The sequence below is a fragment of the Ursus arctos genome, unplaced genomic scaffold, assembly GCF_023065955.2.
Source record: "Ursus arctos isolate Adak ecotype North America unplaced genomic scaffold, UrsArc2.0 scaffold_2, whole genome shotgun sequence".
NCBI classification, from domain to species: Eukaryota; Metazoa; Chordata; class Mammalia; order Carnivora; family Ursidae; genus Ursus; species Ursus arctos.
The window spans coordinates 26,258,325-26,267,457 of NW_026622874.1; positions in this window are offsets into that span (position 1 = coordinate 26,258,325).

The window sequence follows — 9,133 nt, forward strand, 5'->3', positions numbered from 1 at the left end:
GAGATCTTCACTTTGTCCCTTCAGAACTCGCCTCTTGGTCTTATATTACAGATGAACCTTCTGCCCATACCCGGGATTGGTTAGGGTGCCAGTTCTGAAAGCCAGAAGAGAGGTACCGAGCGTCTGTGTCACAGAGGTATGGCAGGAAAGAGAAAGCACATTCTAAGGGTTTGTTAATGGAAGGACTGTCTACAGAGGTGTGTGCAGGGTAAAGGGGACTGACAAGAGGGGCAAGGTCCCCGGGGACTGACAACAGCAAGAGGTCCTTTGAGCGCCCCTCCACTGGAGGAGAGAAGGTAAAGGAACTCGGTGATGGAACCTGTGGGAGCTGGAGTCAAGGAGGGGCCACGCAACCTGAGCTGGAACTGCCAAATGTCGCCACTGCCAGGAATGCAGGGAAGTGGGGGGGGGGGGAGACTGGGGAGGCCCCAGCAGAGTTTCACTTCTACCTCTTCTTCTTCTAGTCCTCTGCCAGCGCCTCCCATCGGCCAAACCCAATCAGCCAGAGGAGAGGGTGCCCTGGCGATGGTCCATGGAAGTTGGCTTCCGAGACAAAAGGCAGGTTGGAAAAGGCGGAGAGTAGAGAATACCCTCGTACCGGGTCCCTAAACGTGAGCCCTTCGAGGCCTTAGAGATGAGAATGGAAAACACAAAAATGCCTGACCGCCCTTCTGTGAGTCTCTTGGGTGGGAGCAGAGGGCCGAGACCCACCTGACCACTGGAGAGAGAGAAGGCCAGCGGAAGACGGCAGCTAAGCCATCCCTTCCCAGTTCCTCCTTCACACTGTTCACGCTTAGTCCAGTTGCCTTATTCTTATCTGTAGACAGAGGCCCCGAGAAGTCAAGAGACTTGGTCGAGGCCATGCAGCAAGTATGGGTTCATAACCCTCCCAGGAACTTCCCAGGTGTGATCTGAAACTGGCCCCTGTTTTCGGAGGGCATGGAGGGACAGAAGAGAGAAGCAGGCCACTCCAGCTTTGACGGGTGGCAGTTTTAATAAGCCGAGGGAACTTCTGTGTGAGGCTTGCCTCGAGCAGCAGCAAGGCTCATGGATTCCTGCTCCCGCCTGCCAAATCTACAAGTACATAAAGAGGCCTTTAACTGGATTCAGCCACATAAACCGTTCTTAGCATCACATCGCTATCTCCAGGCTCTGTCCTTGGAGCAGCCTCCAGGAGTGGGAGAGGCAAGCATTCCAAGGACAGGGGAGGGGGTGAGGAGCCTCCGAGTGCTCGGATCCAGCTTGCAGGTCAGTTAGCAGTCTCGTTTTTCTGATGACCTTCCCCAACAGCAAGGCAATGGTAGAGTCCCTCTGGGTCAGGCTTTCCAACATGACTGTTGAACTTTGAGAAGGGGATGGGTGTGAACGGACTATCCGGGCCAGACCCCCACGTTCATGTACAGCTTCCCTGGTCCCAGGTCACGTGACGACAATTCAACGGGAACAGCCCTCCCCCCACACCCCCAACGCACAGGAGCACAAACTCTTTAAAGTGGAATGAAGAGAAAAGGCTGTAAACTCAAGGCCTTGTTGTCTGCGCTCTCTGGCTCGTATCAGGAGCGAAAGCCTCTGGGAACCTGCAAGTCATTGAATGAGGCCTGAGGTCAAAAGCAAGAAAATCACACAACTGAGTGCTGGGGTGGAGGGTGTCCAGTGCTCCCCATAGAAGGCTTCTGGGGACGTGGCCAACTTCACGATACTGTGCAATTTATGTGGGAGAACTTTAGGTTTCTGGAGTAGGTGTCTTAATTTAAAATATTTTCTGCCACGGCTTACGGGTGTGTCCCGTAGTCACTGTAGCACAGATGCACACACGGAACTGTGAAGTGTAACACCAGTCCTGAGAAGGGATGGAATTTATCAACTTCTTTATTTATGACAAAAGCCTTCTCAGAATTTGCCTGAAGAGAAGACAAACACAATGATATCATACAGGTTGGAAGCTGCACGGTGCATGTGCATGTGGAGGGAGGGGGGGCAGGAGCAGACCCGAGTTGGAAGAGAGCAGTCACCTGGGGCAAGCATGGGGACACCCTCCTTCTACCTCAAGCTACTGGTTTCGGAACTCTTTTGGAAGATGCTGGGGTGTGGCAGTTGAGCGCTTGGTCTCTGGAGTTAAGATACTTGGGTTTCAAGCCTTGGCAACTGCCTCCACTTCGCTGAGCTTCAGTTTCCTCATCTGTAAAATGGGCACAGAGGCCTCTTGACATGCAGAGTACTTGTCTATGAACGCTGGGCTGATTGTCCTATTCGGCTGCGGTTTCACCCGTCCTCAGACTCATTTCACTAGTCCAAAGGTTAAAAGCTTCTTTTTTTTTAATCTTTTTTTTTCTTTTTAAGATTCTATTCATCCATTTGACAGAGAGAGAGAGAGAGAGCACAAGCAAGGGGAGCTGCAGGCAGAGGGAGAGGGAGAGGGAGAAGCAGGCTCCCCGCTGAGCAAGGAGCCCGTTGCGGGGCTCGATCCCAGGACCCTGGGATCATGACATGAGCTGAAGGCAGACGTTTAACCCACTGAGCCATCCAGGCGCCCAGGGTTAAAAATTTCTATGTTGAGATTCTTTTCTCATTTCTTAAGTGCTTTTTAAAAAATGAAACGATTGAGGGATGAATAGACAAGCGCAGAGTATTTTTAGGACAGCAAAACTACTTTGTGTGATACTGTAATGTTGAATCCAGGTCATCATACATTTTTCAAAAACAGTAGAATGCCCAACACCAAGGGTGAACCTAATGTAAACTATAGACTTCGGGCAATAATGATGTGCCACAGGAGGGTCATAGGCTGTAACAAATGTCCCACTCTGCAGCAGGATGTTGGTGGTGGGAGAGGAATGTGCGGTGATGGGGGTGTGTGGGAATTCTCTGTACTTTCTGCTCAATTTTGCTGGGAGCCTAAAACTGCTCTGAAAGATACAATCTATTTTTTTAAAAATGAATGATGATGATAGAGGATGGATAAAAACATGTATCCTTAATGGAAAAATGAGAAGTTGGTACCTTATTCTGGTCCCCAAAAGAGTTTGGAAATTTTGGTGGCCCAGAAAAACCACGAAAAGAGTTGGAGCGGTTGGTTGACTTGCTGTTGAATGTGTAAAGGTCAGGCCACACTTGGGTGTAGAGCCCCGGTCTGGGCATCAGAGTGAGGGCATTTCTGGGGCCAGTTGCCCACCTACAGAAAGACATTGTCCCCAGTCTGGAATTTGGAGCTTGGATCAAGAAGTCCTGGTGAGCCGTCTAGAAGGCATGCAAGGAATGGGTCTCAGCAGAAGGCTAACAGTGATCATCTCCCAGTTTGGGATCATCACGTGCTTACCATGGGCTGAGAACGCTGCTCAGCAAAGAGGTTTGGGAGGGGGTGGAGGGTCTGTGTCAATGAGTAATACCACCACGTCCCCTCTCAAGTCAGGAACAAGCCCAAGAAACAAAGAGAGAGATTCCATCTCCTTCACCTTCTTACGATCAGGCTGATTGTAGAATGAGGCTTAGACGTGCCTCCACAAAGCATTCCTTAGACTTCACCCTAGAATTAAACGTGTCTCTCGACTACAGACCCTCTCTACAGGGGCTGAGCCTGTCCAGCAAGCCGACCTCCCCCTCCCGCAGGCTGGCAGAGCTGAGGAGACTCAGCCTCTACACCCAAGAGGCCTCCACCTTTTGGGGGGGCAGATTTCTGTGTTACGGAGTTGGTGTTGTCAGGAGTCCCCCCTCTGCCCCCATCCACAGTTTTCCTTTCTGTGGTTTCAGTTACCTGCCGTCAAGAGGAACCAGAAGCAGATGACCCTCCTCCTGACAGATGGTCAGAAGGCCGACATCTTTCCCCTCACTTCATCTCATCACACGGACGTTCTCTCATCATCACAAGAGGAAGGGTGAGGACAGTACAATGAGAGACTACATGCACAGAACTTTTATTACAGTCTATTATCATTATTCTATTTTAATATTGGTTATTGTTAAGCTCTTACTGTGCCTCATTTCTCATTGATCTTTATCGTAGGTGTGTACGTATAGGAAAAACATAACATACATGGGGTTCAATACTATCCGTGGTTTCAGACATCTCCTGAGGGTCTTGGAACAAACCCTCTGCAGATATGGGGGGATTACAGTGTTCAGTACTGGAAGTTGCCAGACCTTTCTCAAAGCAGTTGGGCCATTATATTCTCACCAATAATGCATGAGAGTCCAGCCTGCACCGCATCCTTCCCAATATTTGGTGGCAGCCATCTTTTTTAATGTTAGCTATTCTGGTAGGTGGGTAGTGGCATCTCATTTTGGTTTTAATTTGCATTTCCTTGGCAACTAATGGTTGGGCATCTTTTCATGGCTCTTCGTAAATCTTTTTGTGTATATGAAGTATCAAAATTTTGGGTACCTTTTTATTTTTAGTTTTTAAAGATTTTCTTTATCTAGAGAGAGAGCATGAGCTGGGGAAGGGGGAGAGGGAGAGGGAGAAATCAAGCAGACTCCACACTGAGCCTGGAGCCCGACGCAGGGCTCGATCCCACAACCCTGAGACCGTGACCTGACCTGAAATCAAGAGTCAGACGCTCAACCAACTGAGCCACCCACGCCCTCCTTTGTGTACCTTTTTGAAAGATTGGGTTGACTTATGACTGGGTTAGAAGGGTTCTGCACGTATATATGTGCATATTTGCTAGATGCAAATCCTTCTCAGATATATACTTCACAAACATTTTCTATCAGCCAATAGCTCACCTATTCATTTTCTTCGTGGTGTCTCTCAGCTGAGGAGAAGTTTTTTATTTTCAGGAAGTCTAATTTATCCATTTTTTTAAGGTTTGTACTTTTTGTGTCTTAAGAAATTTTTGCCCACCCCAGGGTCTAGAAGTATTATAGTATTATAGTTTCAACTTTTACATTTGTTTACGTATGTTTACCGTTTTGAGGAATCGCCATAGTAAGTCTTTAATTAGCAGGCATCCTCTGATGTTGTTTCTCTTTTACAAACTTGATTTGTCTCTTCGAGTTCTTTACATTTCTATGTGAATTTTAGAATCAGCTTATGGATTCTAAAATTTAAAAAAAGCCTGCTGGGATTTTGATTGGGATTGCACTGATCTATAAATCAGATTTGGTTTGCCACATTTTAATTTTTTGAAATTAGCTAGTGTTTTTTTTTTTTTAAAGATTTTATTTATTTATTTGAAAGAGATAGAGACAGCCAGGGAGAGAGGGAACACAAGCAGGGGGAGTGGGAGAGGAAGAAGCAGGCTCATAGCAGAGGAGCCTGATGTGGGGCTCGATCCCATAACGCCGGGATCACGCCCTGAGCCGAAGGCGGACGCTTAACCGCTGTGCCACCCAGGCGCCCCTGAAATTAGCTAGTGTTTTAAATCACGCGCTCTACGCACAGTCAGGCTCAGCAAGCAGGGATCCCAGGCTGGATTGCTAAAGCCCTTTGCCCCATCTTCGGGGGCAGAACGAAGCAATTCTCGGTGTAGCTCATGTAGTTGATAGGTCTGCAGGCCCTGGGGCGAGCTAGCTGAAGGCTTCGGCTCTGTAATCATGTCTCTTTTGTACACTTACCACCTCGTATCATTTATTTGCTTGCTGTTACCTCTTGGAGTTTTAGTCAAGTCCCTGAAGATTCCAGCCTATCTTAGCAGTGCTGTGAGCTGAAGCCAGAGCTGTGAGCTCTAGCCGCTGTGAGGGGGTAGCAGCTATACAGGAAGCAAGAGAATTTCAGAAGCAGGTCAAAACTCAGAGGAACAGGATCTGAGACTCTTGGTCCGCTGCAGGGACTGCCTGAGACTGGGATTTGTCTGAATAAAGAACGCCTTCCGAAGACTCTGGGTTACATTCCGTGAAATCCTAAACTGAACTGGCTAAAGCAGGAAAGGGGAATCGATTCCTCGGGGAACCAAATCAAGGGGAGGGCAAAGGCATATCTCATCTCAGAGATACCTGGGCTCCATCCTCTCTCTGCCTTTCCAGTCTCCATATTGGCTTTATTCTCTCAGCCTAGCTGCTTCCAAAAGTCTGGAGCTATAGTCCCATGCTTTCATCTTTGAGGTCAAAGGGAAAAGACAGGACTTCTCTCCTGACCCTAGTTTGAAAAGTCCTGGGGAAAAACTCTGGCCGGGCTTGGGTTATGTGTTCCTTCTCAGATCACTCACTATTGAACAGGCAGGTGGTGTATCACCACTGGCTCACCCCGGCAATGTATCCGTTCCTCTAGGTAGCGGGGTGAGCACAGGAATCGGCAGCCCCAACCAGAACTACATGTCTGGAGTAAGAAAGGGGCAGTTTCCACCGCCCCAAAAGAAGAATTACTGTTATCTGGGAAAGGGGTCAGTTGGGGCTGTGCAGACCAAAGCAGGTGATGACCACCACTAGGAGGCATAGGATCAAATGGGAGAATGGGAGAGTCCAGCACAGTGCCTGGGACAGTAGGGCGCAACTAACAGTTGCTTTAAAAAATAGTAGGGAAGGCTGAGGTCTTGAGTGCATCTGGAGGTCACATTACCTATGTCAAGATGTATCATGAATGTACTAGAGATTTTCAGGTTTCCAGATAAACTTGATTCAAGCCATTTGGGTGCAAAAATGAGGAGAAACATATGTAAAGAAGAAAGAATATCTTGCAAGAATTTGCCTAGCCCACAGAAGCTCTCAAAGCTTGCTGCCTGAATTGCCCAAATGAAATATTGAGTGTTTTTATGTTCTCAGGTGACCGTATCAGAATCCAGATGTTGCATTCTTCTTTCATGATGGCCTTGCTATCAGCAAACATCCTGAAAGATTTCTTGAGGCTTCGCCCTCCTTCTTTATGGAAAACACTTGCTCCCTGCTCTTGCCCATGGTTCGTCCACACCTCTTCAGCCCTGATTTCCACCCTCCTGCCCAACCCCTTGGGAGGATGCTCCTGTTGGACAGACGGGCTTTCAAGATGGGCTATGTCTGGGCACAGAGCATCGTATCTCTCTGAGTGCCGAGCTCTGCAGTTCGGCGGTCAGCCCTGTCTCATCAGCAGCTAGGCACTATAACCTCTGGCCTAGATGGAAGTTTGAGGGCGCCTGGGTGGCTCAGTCAGTTAAGTGTCTGACTCCTGATCTCAGCTCGGGTCTTGATCTCAGGGTCATGAGTTCAAGCCCTGCATTGGGATCCATGCTGGGTGTGGAGCCTACTTAAAAAAAATATTAAAAAATAAAAAATAAGGGCCACCTGGGTGGCTCAGTTGGTTAAGCGCATGCCTTCGGCTCAGGTTACAATCTCAGCGTCCTGGGATCGAGTACAACATCGGGCTCCCTGCTCAGCGGGGAGTCTGCTTCTCCCTCTGCCTCTCCCTCCCCCTTGTTCATGCTCTCTCTCTCTTGCAAATAAATAAATAAAATCTCAAAAAAATAAAATAAAATGGAAGTTTGAATGTGTTATCTGCTACTGTACTTTCATAAAAACATAAAATGCCCCATCAACCACTTTGTGGGCCTGAATTTTCCCAACTGACCTTCATGGTCTTCTCTTCCCAGCTTTGCGTTCCCATCTGGAACAAAAGTTACCCATCTTCCTATCCTTTCTGGTGACATATTAATCTTGTCCTAAAAAGTTGTCACACTTGTGATTGTCTACCTTACCCATTCAAGATGAGATGAGATCTCTCTTCTCCTCTCTTGTCTTTGCATATCCTGGTCGACACTCAGATGTGGGCAAGAAGAAAGATAATTGTTGCCATTACAGTGGCTATGAATCCTTGAGCATCTACGGTATAACCAGCGTGGTTCTAGGTACTGGGAACATGGTGACGAACAGAGATGGACATACTGAGTGGCTGAGGAAGATGAAGCTTCAGTCTCCTCCCTCGTCCAGCCCATGTGAGTGCTGGGAATTGTGGAATGTTCGAAGTAGGCAGAGGAAGCCTGGTTACCACCTGGAAGCATTTCTATGTAAGTATGTCTACTAAATTATCTCAGTGAGCTCCTCAGAAGGGACTTCCATCTCCTAAGCTCTAGGAGTTCGTGGTAATTCCAATGCTCACTCTAAATGAATATTTATTTATAGTTAATTTTTTATTTATAATTATATATTTATTTTCTTAAAGAGCCCCCCCCCAATGATAAAATCTTCCACCCCCACAAAACCTGAAATCTGCCCCTGGTGTTGAGTACAAGACATGGTTCTTGCTCTCAAGTTTACAGTTTAGAGGAAGAGATGCGGATCAAAGAATGGCACCAATAAATCTCTAATTTTAAAGCATAAAAAGGTCATGAAGGAGAACTATAGAGTATCCCGGATAAAATAATACAGAAGGTGTCAGAGAAGCTTCGCCGAGCTGAGAGCTAAGGGGCAAGTAGAGAATGAGGCAGGGGGAGGGGATTCTTAACGCTGCTGCACTCTGTCGTTTACCAGAGTTCCATCCCCACAGCCCAGATCTGAAGCAGCGATCCTGGATGGAGGGGCAGTTGCAGACTTCTTCCCGGACTCTCTCCTCTGAACCCTTCCCCAGAGCGCCTCCTTCCCTGCTTGACACTGCCCAGCGACTTCCTATCCACCTAGAAAATCCACATCTGTCACCGAACCCCATCTCCCGCCCCTGCTGCTCTGCCCGTCGCTGGCCGTGCCCCACGCCTGTGCCCACTGACATACTCTCCTTTGTTAATTTTAAATCCAGTAGAGTTAACATGTGTTATGTTAGTTTCAGGCGTACAATATAGTGACTCAACACTTCTGTAGCTGCTCAGTGCTCAAGATAAGTGTGCTCTTCATCCCTCCACCTACCTCCCCTCTGGTAACCATCGCCTTGTAGTGGAAGAGTCTGGTTTTTGTCTTGTCTCTTTTTTTCCCCCTTTGTTCATATGGTTTTTATTTTTTTTAATTTTTTAAAGATTTTATTTATTTATTTGACAGAGAGAGAGGCAGCGAGAGAGGGAACACAAGCAGGGGCAATGGGAGAGGGAGAAGCAGGTTTCCCGCTGAGCAGGAAGCCTGATGCGGGGCTCGATCCCAGGACCCTGGGATAATGACCTGAGCCGAAGGCAGACGCTTAACGACTGAGCCACCCAGGGGCCCCTGTTCATTTGTTTTCTTTTTAAATTCCACATATGAGTGAAATCATACGGTATTTGTCTTTCTCCGACTGGCTTTTTTACTTAGCATTATATCCTGCAGG